Raw genomic sequence first — 14,361 nt, 5'->3', positions numbered from 1 at the left:
TCTCTCTCTCTCTCTCTCTCTCTCTCTCTCTCTCTCTCTCTCTCTCTCTCTCGTGTGCATGTTCTCTGTCTGTCTGTGTGTCTGTATATTTTCAGACTTTCCATGATTATGAAAACTGGGTGAAGTTAAACAGAACAACAGTGGTTGAAGGACCAATGTGTATATTTTCATTGAAGTCATCATGTATTTGAAACTGAGTATAGGCATTAATCCCATTGCCTACTTGCTAACATGCTGTGAGGACTGATGGAAATGTACTTTAAATGGAGAGACATGATAAAAAGAATTGAAAAATCTCCCTATGTTTTTCTAGGGAGATTTCATGAGGAGCTTTCAGATGAATAGCCTAAGTAGTAGGGTCGAACCCTTGAAGGAAGAACAAGCAAGCAAACACCTTTAAAAAAGACACCCTTTTGCTCCTTCTTCTATCATTCGTACTATTAAACTCATATTCAAATGAACGCATATACAGTATAAAGTAGTTAGTGTATATAATATAATCAATATAATTATAGTGATGGTAAATTGACAGTTTGTTAAATGTTTTAAGAGTACTAATCACTAGATAATGCATCAAATCAATAATACCCTTTTACTTCTTCTTTTTTCTTTTTTTTAATAGATATTTTATTTATGTACATTTTAAATGTTATTCTCTTTCCTGGTTTTCACTCCAAAAGCCCCTATCACTATCTCTATTCCCCTACTCAACAAACATTCATGTTTCCTGGCCCTGGCATTCCCCTATACTGCGGACTGGAACCTTCATAGGACCAAAGGCCTCTCCTCCCAATAAGGACCAACTAGGCCATCCTCTGCTACACTTGCAGCTAGAGCCATGAGTCATACCATGTATTTTTCTGATTGGTGGTTTAGTCCCAGGGAACTCTGGGGCTACTGGTTAGTTCATATTGTTTTTTTCCTCCTATGGAGCTGCAAACCCCTTCAGCTCCTTGGTTACTTTCTCTAGATCCTTTACTCTGGACCCTGTGCTCTGTCTAATGGATGGCTGTGAGCATCCACTTCTATATTTGTCAGGCACTGGCAGAGCCTCTCAGGAGATTGCTATATCAGGCTCCTGTCAGCAAGCTCTTATTGGCATCCATTATAGTGTCTGGGTTTGGTGTTTGTATATGGTATGGATCCCTACGTGGGGCAGCCATTCCTTCAGTTTCTGCCCCATACTTTATCTCTGTGACTCTTTTCATGGAACATTGGATGAGTTTCTCTTTCTCCACATCATCGCCAGCATCTGCTGCCATCTGAGTTTTTGTAAAAAATATTCTCAACAATAAAAAAAAAATAAAAAAATAAAAAAACCAAACTTTTGATAGAATTACCATCTCTGACAAAAGTTGTACTACAGAGCAATTGTGATAAAAACGACACTGTACTGGTACAGGGACATACAAGTAGATCAATGAAATAGAATTGAAGACCCGGAAATGAACCCACACACCTATGGTAACTTGATCTTTGACAAAGGAGTTAAACCTTCCAGTGGATAAAAGACATTTTCAAAAAATGGGGCTGGCCCAAGTGGAAATTAGCATTTAGAGGAATGTAAATCAATCCATTCTTTTCTCCTTATACAAACTCAAGTCTAAGTGGATCAAGAACCTCTACATAAAACAAGAGACACTGAAAGTCATAGAGGAGAAAGTGTGGAAGAGCCTTAAACACATGGGCACAGGGGAAATTTTCTGAACAGAAAACCAATGGGTTGTGCTGTAAGATCAATATTCGACAAATGGGACTTCATAAAATTGCAAACTTTCTGTAAGGCAAAGGACACTCTCAATAAGACAAAAAGGCAACCAACAGATTGGGAAAAAGATTATTACCACTCCTAAACTCAATGGAGGGCTAATATCCAAGATACACAAAGAACTCAAGAATTTAGATTCTAGAAAACCAAATAACCCTATTAAAACTGTGTACAGAGAGAAACAAAGTGTTCTCAAATGTGGAATAGCAAATGGCTGAGAAGCACCTAAAAAAAAAGTTCAACATCCTTACTCATCAGGGTAACACATATCAAAACAACCCTGAGATTCCACCAGTCAGAATGGCTAAGAATAATATTCTTTTAACAATATTATTTTAAATATTTTATCATATTTGATTTCCACACGAATCAACACAGTGATCATGTATTCCCTTTATCTCAGGATCTCTGATTTTATTAAACAAGGTGAAAATAACCTGAACACCAGTGTCTCAAGGACCAAAGATTTGTCTATGTAAATAAAAGGACACTATTTAATGCACAATAAATCATTATGACATCATGATATCCTTCAAGCCAGAGAAGTGTCTCAGAAGTGGCTTATATATCCACAAGTAAAATCTTTAACATCTTGAGAAATCTGGGCATATGCACATTTAGGATCAACTCTAAAGACAAAGATCATGACTAAGAAAAAATTAATGGGCAGGGTCTAAGATTTATCCGTGTAAGAGAATGGTTTTTGTCCTTACTAATGTTTTGGGACATTAGTATAGATATTCATGTTGAGGTGACCCTCAACCATAAAAATATTTTGTCACTGCTTTATAAATATTTTGAATTGTAATGTAATGCATTATATCTGATATGGAGCTCCCCAAAGAGGTTGCAAACCACAGTGTTAGAAATGTCGATCTCAGAAAATGTGGACTTTTGAGAGCTGAAATTTTGAGGTACTTTTAGAGGTTTTTGTAAAAACAACCTAGGGAAATTCATTTGGCCTATGCAGAATCAGAATTTAGTCTGTCCAGTTTCCCTTTCAGCATAATTGATGGTTGGAATAGTTAGAGTTGCCAACAGTATCCTGTCTAGCTAATATTCCAAGATGAGGAGGCACTCAGTTACTGTATAGATTGTGTCTTTATTGCCTCATGGCATAAAACTGCTCTAAAAAGTTTTATGGGTGCTTCATTAATATAGAGGTCCTGAGCTATGTGAAGCACAAATGTTTAGAAATACTTCTAAATGCTTGGGATAAAACTGTCTAATAACTGATTACAAATTAAATATTGAATAACAGTTTCAATCTTTGAAGAAAGGTCATTTAAATTCTACAGAGTGATGTACTAAGCATTTGATGAATGCATTTTAATAACTGTTGATGTATCTAGATTCACAGAACTAGATGTCTTATATAAGAAAAAGATAATGGTGTCCTATAAAAACTAAACCACCTACATATCTCTGGCCCAGCTATTGGCTGTTGGAAAGTAAACAAATCATAAATAACTTAGGGGGAAATTCACTCAGCATCTACATGCAGACTATCTCCTCTCTGGGACAGCCAGTCTTATGGAACCATGATTAGCATTTGAATACAAGCAGCATTATGTCAATCCACTACATATTTCCTGTTTCTTTTCTAATCTAGTTTCAGTTTATAGTGGTCTATCTAGTTATGAAAATTAACATTAAATGCCTTTACTTCTCCACTTTTACCTTGTCTAGTGGCATTTGTTTTATATAAGCAGTTCCAGCCTTGCTATCTCAGGTAGTTACCAATGACACTTCTTCCCAAACATGGGACTCAGAGGGCTGAATGTAAACATTCATCAATGAATTCTGCAACAACATCCAATATGTAAAAAAGACTGCCTGTGATTTAATATACAGATATCCACTGTGCTGTCAGCCTTCCATGAGTTATTCTACTAATTAGTCATATTCCTGCCATTATTAATCTTAAATACAATTTGAGTAAAAATAATGTAAACATTTTCCAGTCAAATTAAACTCCCTTATTCAACATGATTTCAGTTGCCTGTTTCAATACCCACCACAAGTATAGCATGAATTCTTTTGGAAAATCCATCCTTGGATTTGAAATTATCACAAAAATTCCTTGAAGGCTGTTAAATAATTACATTTTCCTCATGAAGGACATAAATAATTTCTCATACTGTAGATAGTGGCAAACAAATTTAAAAATCTTACCAAAATTTTCTCTGAGGAATAAATGAGGCTCTTGGGTTTATCTCCAAAGCAAAGGAAATGTGCAATTTACTGGATCCTAACAGCTCCAACACAAAAGCTGCATCAGAACATATTTCCCTAGTAGAGAGCTTTTAATAGAAACTGTCTCCAGTATAATTTTCTGACAAATATATTCTACACTATTAGGAAACAATGTTATTTTAGGGAAGATTTACATATAACACTTGGGAGTATAAAGCTAGAAAACCATCTCTTAACCCTGAATGCTCATTTGCTCTTTTCCGTGGGGATAAAACTAGTCAAGAATCCAAGTTTTGATGATCCTTCATAACCTGACACAGATAAACTCCCCAAGATATTAGTATTACAGCTTTGACAAAAGGCCTGTGTAAGACAGTCATCTGCAGAAATCACTGGTAAAGTATAAGAACTGACAGTTGAAAGGTAATGTTTTTCCTCCTCATATCTTTGTATTCGGTGCTCATAAAATTTCCTGTATGGATAGCAGAAACGCAGGTTGGAAGTCATTTTGAGAGAAAACAGATACATGTTCTGTCATCCAACTTGTATCCAGGCACATAATATAAAAAAAGATAACACTAATTACATGCAGCTCACTGGTCACTTGAAATTTACTCACCCACGATTCAAAAACAGTATGCCCATATTCAGGCCATTGCTGTTTCCTCACAGTTCTCCAGGGTTCAAAGTGAATTTTCTTTTAATTGTCAAATCCCCTATTATATTTTATTAAATAATCATGTGTACATGTGTTCATGATTCGCACCTATACAGACAGCAATCACTTTAAAGTAGAACTTCTGCAGGGATAAGGATATCAACATACTGATAAGATATGTGTAAATTACAGAGAGAGGTGACAGTTGCTTTGATCATAAAGATAGAAGGTTTCATCTATGGCATGACCTACAGATATTTTATAGATACTATATATAACTGCTGAACAAAGGAATCAAGAAATTAGGAAGATGACCAGTATTGGTGCACAGAATAATGAAGTATCACTTCACAGAACGATTTTAACCTCCTTTGGACCTCATACTGCAGGACTTAACAGTTGAAAGTACAACCTGTTTTAACTATATTTTGCTTTCAGGGGATGAACTAGAAAATATTTCTTTATCCAATTCCCATAAATTTAAATAATTTCTAATATTTGATTGGCTGGAATAGAGCTACCATTTAAACAACAAGAGGGCAAGTAAACAAACAAATAAGAAATGAGGAGCATGTGTACACTTGAATCACTTTTACTTCACTTATATATATTTTATCAACATTGAAATGATGGACTTGTTTATGATACAGAAACTGGGAAATGGATACAGTATGGTAAATAGAAAAGTATAGGGGGAAAGCACAGATCATGGAGACAATGAATATTCTATGCTTCTTAAATTTTTAGAATGCTGGAATATGTGAAATTACTAGAAAGAGAAAATAAGTATTAAGATACCATAAGTCCCTAATTATTCTATCTCATAAACAAGTAGGATAAACATTATTTTTATTCTTTATGTTTCTAGAAGGAAATTGTCTAGCACCTACCTGTGTGCGGATCAAATCAACATGAGCTATGATTATTTAATTATAACTATGTTAGATTAACAAGTCTCGGCAAAGAATTAAGGCTATTGTAGACAAAGTAATTAGATATTTCCATGCTCTTACTATTCGTTTGCTGCCAACGAGTGTAGAAGTTAGTGTGTTTTGCCAAGATTTCTACCACTGAGCTATCTCCATAGTCTCTGTGCTATTTTCTTTCCCTTTTCTTCACTTCTCCAAAATTATTATGAAGAACTCTAAAGTGTAGTTCTTTGCCAAAGCAAGTAGAGTTTTTTTTTTGTTTTCATACAGTAAAAGAGGAGAAAAGCCCCTACAGAAAATGAGTTAACATAAGTGTTGAAACATCTACAGGGGCATGGCCTTCATCATCCAGGCAGTCTAGCTAAAGAAATCTACTTTTGTTGTATTATTTTCCTCACTCAGAGGATATGCTTCCCTTCCCATATTGAACCCACAACAAAGTAAAGTAATCACTTTCCACAGTTCAGAAGCAGAATTGCAGTTACAAAGCTTTTAGGCACCAAGGCCATGCTTTGTTTACTGAGTTCTTGAAGGCCAAAAGGACTATCTAATAGATACCATGTGATTACTCAGTAAAAACTAAAACCCCTCAGACATATATGTCCCAAATACATGCATTTCCTCTTAATGCACTCAAGACAACTCTTCTTGCAGGCAGAAATCAAAGCACACATTTTATCAACAATTTTCAGTACGTCAAAAACACTCAAGACAAACTCTGGCTGAAAGTATAAAATGCAATTATTTATTTTTTTGTCAGACAGCCTAGATTTGGGAACCTGTACTTACCTATTCACCACACATGTACCAGGAATTGAGGGTATGATGAGAGGAGAATAAAAAGAAGTCTGATTGTCCACATTGATAATTCCCTGATGTTTCAAGGAGTAATCTGCTGTTAGGAGAAAATGTGTTGGTTCTGTGGCCTGTATTCCAAGGCATATGATTCCTCTGTAGTTTATACCAGAGAAATATGTAATAGGCATACAGCATAATAGCTCACAACCTCATGGAAACACAATCACCCTGTTCTCTTAATTTCATGGCAATCTTGGTCTCCCCATTCAAGAATGTAGGACAGTCATTTCCACATGAAATATTTCTCTACAATTTCTATTTAGGTAATTTACCTTGAATAGAGGACAAATAAAATTACAGAAGAAAATCCTCAAGAAACGTAATTAGGGAGAATAGTCATCTGGATGAAACCTGGAATAATTTTTTCAGAAGGATAGAAGACTGAGCATTGAATAAAATGAAATGTAAAAGGTTTTCCATTAATGGTACGAAAGAAAAAATATCATTTTGAGTAAGGTAACCAAGTCACAAAAGAATACACATGGTATATACTTGCTGATAAGTTGATATTAGAAAAAATACTCAGAAAAACTCACAGTCCATATGAAGCTCAAGAAAAAAATATTACAATTTCTTATAAGGGGATGCTTCAGTCCTACTTAGAAGGGGAAACAAAATGATCATGACAGAAAGGAAGGGAGGGACTTTGGAGGAAGTAAGGGGAAAAGGGCATGATCAGGTGTGGGAAGAAATGGGTAGAGATACAGGAAATTGACCACATGTTGGTAGCAGTGTGGGGTTGGTAACTGGGTATAGACTCCAGAAAATCTCATATGCCAGAAAAGCAAAGGGCTTCCAGGACCCAACAGGGATGACATTAAATACCACACACAGGGGAAGGAGAACCTGCCAAGACCGTATTCAGAGGTTAGGCATAGCCTTCATGTTAAGGGAAGGGGACACTAACAAATCTTAAAGTATTTAACCCACAATTGCTCTTTCTAAATGATATCTAGGGGCAAAGAGTAGGACAGATACTGAAGAAAACACTATGTGGAGAATGCCCCATCTGGGGTTGCATGGTTCAATAGAATCATATGATCATCACATTTGAACAAAAAAGTGACAACAAGTGCTTTAATGTATGTGAGAAAAGGGAACACTCACTCACTGTTATGAAAGTTGTTCAATTTAGTTAGAAAACAGTAGCCAGAGATATCAAAAAGGCGAATATAAATAGTGTACGCTACAGTTATGTAACTCCTTTTTTGTATGTCAAAGATACTCAATACCCTTTTTCATGGTTACTTCCTTGAGTATGTTTCTAGTTATACATACAAATACACAGGAAATGCAAACAATCTAACTCTTGTGTGAAAGTGTGATGAAAATACAGGAAGTATACAATGTGAACAGTAATAGAAAGTTATACTTTATAATAGACAGACAGAACTAGAAAAGTTCACAGTGACTGTGGTAACATAGTCAGTTAGTGACAGATGTCAAATGTGTTGTTTCATTGGAGGTTCTTAGGTCCAACTTTTTATATTAGCTCTCTTATACAAGGATAACTTTAGGAACAATGAAATTAAAAAGAGAAAATTAAATGGGAGAAGACTAGAAAGATTAATAGGGTAGGACATAAAAGATTTCAAGAGATCTGATGGAGTAAAATGGGATCTAGTACGATCCCTATCCACAAGACCCAACAAGCAGTTGAAAGAGTCAGATGCAGATATATGTCACCAATCACTCCTGACCCCAGTGATTAAAGTAGGATAAAGCTGGAAGAAGCTGAGGAGGGAGACCCTTCTTCCTTCCTTCCTTCTTTCCTTCCTTCCTTCCTTCCTTCCTTCCTTCCTTCCTTCCTTCCTTCCTTCCTTCCTTCCTTTGTACCTTTCTTTCTTTCCTCTTCTTTCCTGTCACTTCTGTCTCCCATCTGCATGGTATCTTCCCTGACATTATCCTGTAAGTTTAGTGAACCTATGTCAGATGTGTTTCCAAGAAACCAATAAACTGTTTTTATATACCTTAAGTTGATGGTAATGGGCTTATTTGTTAGCAGAAAAAAAATATTAGTCATTACAAATGAAATACTAATATCAAATATAGGTCATATGTAATAGAGATGTGTAGATTTGATCTATTTACATTGTTTCTTCCACAGATCACTGTTGGAAATAATAGAGTTCATATGAATTAATAAGTGTGTTGGCTATGAAAAATCCTCATAAAAATTTATGCTACATAAAAATTTGACTACTCTCTAGTCCCTGTATGTTACTGAGCCTTGAAATAAGTTTTTATTACTCCATGCCTGGAAGAGAACGTTTAGGGTCCATTTGAGGATGCTTCCATTCCAGTATGGAGGGAGAAGAAACATGAGAACAGAGGATGGAGGGAACTAGATGGAATGGAGGAGGGAAGTGTAATGGGGAGGTAAAAAAGGGAAACATGACCAGGTATTGGCAAAGTAGAGCAGGAGTGAAGCCAGCATAATGAAATGAAATATACAACCTTGGAAGTGGGGAACGAGTGGACCCTCTAGAATGTACCAGAGACCCAGGTGGTGAGAGAATCTTAAGGCCAAATCTGATGGTAGTTAGTTTTTTTCCACAAAATCTATTCTATATTTGTCCTAAATATTTTGCAGGCCAGTCGTCATTATCGATCAAATATTTTGATATTGAATTGGGTCTTACATTTCTCTTTTAGTATGCTACAATAACATTCCCCCCAAAAGAAACTAACATGTATTAATTATCATTCTATTTTAAGAACCTCTTCAACCTCTCTGTTGTAAGTGAGTGTGTTTTCTTTAGCAATGGTATGAGCTGAAGTTTCATCTTCAAAATATCAGAACAAATAGAAAGACCCTTATCTAAATATTAAGCAGAGTGGACTAAAAGAGAGAGAGGGAGAGAGAGAGAGAGAGAGAGAGAGAGAGAGAGAGAGAGAGAGAGGAGGGAAGGCAAGGGAAGGGTAGGGAAGAGAACAGAACAGAACAGAACAGAACAGAACAGAACAGAACAGAACAGAAGAGAGAACTTATAAAATATTTCTCTAAATGTGATGTCTCCATCAAGTTCCTTGACTCAGAGATCAGAGACATTCAGTGAAAAGATGGCAGACACAATGAAAAAGGAAAAAGTCAAGGACAGCATATATATAATTTAATTATTTACATCCAAAATATAAAATATTTACCCCTCAATGGACCTTTCTCTGAGTTCCTTACTTCCATCCTATCTTATTGGCTCTGAAAGTCAGCCCTGTCCCAATCACTCTATTCTTTTGCACCAAGTATCTGCAGGCTAAGGCACATTCTATGCCCCTGATGGCAGATTGGCATCAATATGCAACATAAGTGACTGGGGCCAGCCACTGTATGCTTGTTGATTAGTAGCTCAGTCTCTGAGAGCTTCTAGCTGTGCCAATTAATTGACATATGTTGTCTTCCTGTGTGCTTGTCATTTCCTTGAGTGCCTTCAATTCTTTCCATAACTCTTCCATATGTCCATGTGTCTGAAGGTACCTGCATTTGTCTCAGTTACCTTCTAGATAGAGTCTCTCAGAGGGCTTCTATAAAAAGCTCTTCTCTGCAAGTACAACACTGCATCATTAATAGTTTGAAGGATTTCTATGGTGTACAGACAATTGAGTCAGTTGCTCCCAAGAACATGTTTTTCTATAGTCTATTATACTTTTCCTAATTGGCCTGCCTCCCAGACCTATTGTATCTTCTTCTTAATGTTTTCTGAATCTACACCTTTATCAGTAGCTACACTGTTTAACTAGTGTTCACAAAATCCTCTATCTACATGCCAATGTCCCAACTTCTATTTTCTGCCTCTGTTCACTTGATGTCTCCTTTTTTATTGAGGGGAGATGCTTACAAGAGAATCTCTCAACAAATGAGACCATTGGTAATCCATTTTTGTTTGTTTTCATTTTGAGACAAATCTTCTCTATGTAACCTTACTCTTTAGGAATAAACTAAATAGATCATACTGGCCTTAGATAGATCACAGATGTTTACCTATCTCTACATCCCGAGTACGAGTATTAAAGGTGTATACTACAACAGCAAACAAGGAAGACATTTGGTAGCATGATTTTATACCAAACTGACTCAAGCTAAAGCCATTTGAAAGGAGGGAGCTTCAATTGAGAAATTGCCTCCTAGATAGGGTACAGGCAAGCATGTAAGGAAATGTAAAAATCAGAGATTGATGCAGATCATTGTATGTGCTGACACTGATAGGCTCATAGTCCTTGATTGGATTAGACAGAAAGCAGGCTGACAAATCCTAGGGGTGCAAGCCATTAAGAATCCACCAACCCCCACCACTGCCATGGGTTCTTCATCAGGTCTTCCTTCCCAGGGTCCAGCCCTGTTTGAGATCCTTTCCTGATATTTTCTCTTCAATAATAAACAGTGATACATAAGTCAAATAAACCCTTTCCTCCACAAGCTGCTTTGATCATGGCGCTTCATCACAGCAATGATAATCCTGACAAAGACAAGAATTGTTACTGTTTCTTCTGCTTTTTTTGTGTGTGTTTTCTAAAGTTAATTTTAATCTGATATTTTTGATCACAGGGTTGTGGGTTTTGCGTGCATGTATAGGATGCTTATGTGCCTGTATGCATGTGTGCAAGTATATGTATGTTTACTCGTCTGTAGATATGTGTGTGTATATTTGTATAAGTGTGTGTGGCAAGTGTTTTGTAGCTAGCTATTTAAATTGTCTATGGATTTTTCTTCCTGTGAGATATAAACATTTAGCTTGGAGTCCACAAAAGCATTTCATCCTCTTAAGTAGTCTACTATCCAGATTTTTGCACATATGTTTGTGTATGTTCTCAGACCATCAGAGCATGTTCTGTTTCCCAGAACCTATTTCTATCTGTTCAGAAATGTCTTAGACCCATCATTCTAAGGTCAAACATCGCTGGAGCAATTTTTTCTAATTCAAATTCGTATAATAAAAGCACTATTTTAAAATATTTTTAAATATTTCCTTTTCTCAATTTTGTTTCTTATTTGATTTTTGCAGTTGTAGAAGGAGTGTCAGAATATTAAATGATGCTGGTTATCCTCTTTTGGTATTGGTCATCTCTGAAAATCTGTTGTTTAGATAGTGAATTAGTTTATATTCCCATGCTAAATTTGTACAGATATAAGAGAGAAGTTGGAATTGGGTGCTGTGAAATCTAATTTTCAGTACAGATAGCAATATTATCAATTTTCACCAGAGTTGCTAAATCATTATGTGCTTAATCATTATGTAACTTAGGCACTAATATAAACCTTCATTGTGAAATCCCTGTATAAATAAAGTCATTAAATAAATACATGTTATCAAATAATATACAAGTTAGCCACAATATATATTTTAAACTAATAATGATAATACATCTACATATATTCTCATATTCTCTTAATTAGCCAGAATCTTAATTTTTTAAAATATACTTTTTATGTACATTTCAAATGTTATCTCCTTTCCTGGCTTCCCCTCCAAAACCCCCCTATCCCCTCCTCAATCACCCTGCTCACCAACCCATGCTTCCTGGCCCTGGCATTCCCCTATACTGGGACATAGAACTTTCATTGGACCAAGGATCTCTCCTCTCATTGATGACTGACTAGGCCATCCTCTGCTACATATGCAGCCAGAGCCATAAGCCCCACCATGTGTTTTCTTTGGTTGGTGGTTTAGTCCCAGGAAGCTCTAGGGGTAGCAGCTAGTTCATACTGTTTGTTCCTCCTATGGGAATACACACCCCTTCAGCTCCTTGGGTACTTTCTCTAGCTCCTTCATTGTTGACCCTGTGCTCTGTTCAATGGATAGCTCTGAGCATCCACTTATGTATTTGTCAGGCACCAGCAGACCCTCTCAGGAGAGAGCTATAACAGGCTCCTGTCAGCAAGCTCTTGTTGGCATCTACAATAGTGTCTGGTTTTGGAGGTTTTTATGGGATTGATCTTCAGGTGGGGCAGTCTTTGGATGGTCATTCCTTCAGTCTCTGCTTCACACTTTGTCCCTGTAACTCCTTCCATGAGTATTCTGTTCTCCCTTCTAAGAAGGATCAACATATCCACACTTTGGTCTTCCTTCTTCTTGAGTTTCATGTGTTTTGCAAATTGTAACTTGGGTATTCTGGGCTTCTGGGCTAATATCCACTTATTAGTGAGTGCATATCATGTGTGTTCTTTTGGGACTGCCTTTTCTCACTCAGGATGATATTCACCAGATTCATCCACTTGTCTAAGAATTTCATTGCTTTTAAAGCTGCATAGTACTCTATTTATGTTAATATATGGAAAATAAATTAGATTGATTAAACTTCAAACAAAACAAACAAATAAATGAACAAGTAGATAAATATGAGCTTGAAGTTCAAGAGGGCGATTTTAATGGTGACTCATTGATTCAGTGGGATGAGAATGAATATATAGAAGATTATGCCTAGCATGTTTAATACAAAAACAATCATTCATATATGGTAAAAATATTTGAAGAGAACAGGAGTGTTGTATGTGATTACAATAAATATTCTGATAATCCATGTGAATTGTTTTGACTTATACATGGAGAATATTTGTAAAAATTGTAGTGGGTATTCTAAAATAAATGAATAGTTATAGAAATTTTGTTATAGTTAATATTTATATATTATATTACATATAAATTATATTTTATCTAACATATACATATACATATACATGTATGTATGTGCACCTATATGTATATGATGTGTGAGAAATATTTTATTTAGATATTTAATCTCATATTTATTTCTCTTAATATTTCTTTTCTTTTTTTCTAGAAAAAAAAGGCTTCTAAAATATAGTGCTTTTTTATTAGGTATTTTCTTTACTTGTATTTCAAATGTTATCCCCTTTCCTAATTATCCCCAAAACCCCCATCCCCTCCCCTCTTCTCCTGCTTCCCAACACATCCACTCCCATTCCTAGTCCTGGCCTTCCCCTATAGTGGGGCATAGAACTTTCTCAAGACTTTGTGTCTCTCCTCCTGTTGATTACTGACTAGGCCATCCTTACCTACATGTACAGCTAAAACCAATGTCCCACCATGTGTTTTCTTTGATTGCTGGTTTATTTCCAAGGAGCTCTGGGTGTACTGCTTAGTTCATATTGATGTTCTTCCTAGGGGTTTCAGACCCCTTCAACTCCTTGGGTACTTTCTCTAGCTCCTTCACTGGGGACCTTGTGCTCCATCTAATAAAAGGCTGTGAACATCCACTTCTCTATTTTCCAGGCACTGACAAAGGCTCTCAGGAGACAGTTATATAAGGTTCCTGTCAGCAGACTCTTGTTGGCATCTGCCATAGTGTCCAAGTTTGGTGGTTGTTTATAGGATGGATCCCCAAGTGGGGCAGTCTCTGTATGGTCATTCCTTCAGATTCTGAATTATTTCATTTCTTAACCAATGAATTTATCTAGAATTATCAGGAAAAGATAAACCAAAAATATAACCCCATGAACTCAGAAGTTGATGCTTGTAATGCTGAATGGGAAGAAATCAGAGCTGACAATGATCTATGTCTGCATTTCTACACAGAAAATCCTTACATATTTCCATGTACCTTTGACAAAGAAGATACATGGTAATTTTTTTTCTTTGAATGTCCAAGTAGTATTGTAGATGGCAATATATTTTATTTGTCTCATGTTCAGAATTAATGTTAGAATTTATGTTTATGAGATGATTAATCCAGAAGATTTAATACTAAGAGTATTTGCTTGCTCTCTCTCTCTCTCTTTCTCTCTCTCTCTCTCTCTCTCTCTCTCTCTCTCTCTCTCTCTCTCTCTCCTATTTCTTTCTTTCTCTTTTGTGCTTTCTCTCCCTGTCTCTCTCTCTCTATCCCTCTATCTGCATTACTTTTTGCTGTTTGCATGTTTTGTTCCTTCCTTCCTTGTTCTTTCCCCTCTCTCTCTCTCTCTCTCTCTCTCTCTCTCTCTCTCTCTCTCTCTCTCTCTC

The 14,361-nt window shown here is 36.2% G+C and overlaps 1 long non-coding RNA gene across 6 annotated transcripts in view; it reads right to left on the bottom strand.

Annotated features, from left to right (window-relative positions):
* Positions 1-14,361, bottom strand: part of LOC115063337 — a 68,198-nt gene that overhangs the window by 25,361 nt on the left and 28,476 nt on the right. Inside the window, exon 8 of one of the 6 annotated variants that reach the window (XR_003843191.1) lies at positions 6,341-6,446. The exons of the other annotated variants lie outside the window; for them this stretch is intronic. This is a non-coding gene — a long non-coding RNA (uncharacterized LOC115063337). The remainder of the gene's footprint in view (positions 1-6,340; positions 6,447-14,361) is intronic. 6 annotated transcript variants of the gene reach the window in all.

The sequence above is a fragment of the Mus pahari genome, unplaced genomic scaffold, assembly GCF_900095145.1.
Source record: "Mus pahari unplaced genomic scaffold, PAHARI_EIJ_v1.1 scaffold_3877_1, whole genome shotgun sequence".
In the NCBI taxonomy this organism is placed as follows: domain Eukaryota; kingdom Metazoa; phylum Chordata; class Mammalia; order Rodentia; family Muridae; genus Mus; species Mus pahari.
Note: the sequence above shows the minus strand (reverse complement) of the source record. Positions and strands in the feature narration are given on the sequence as shown.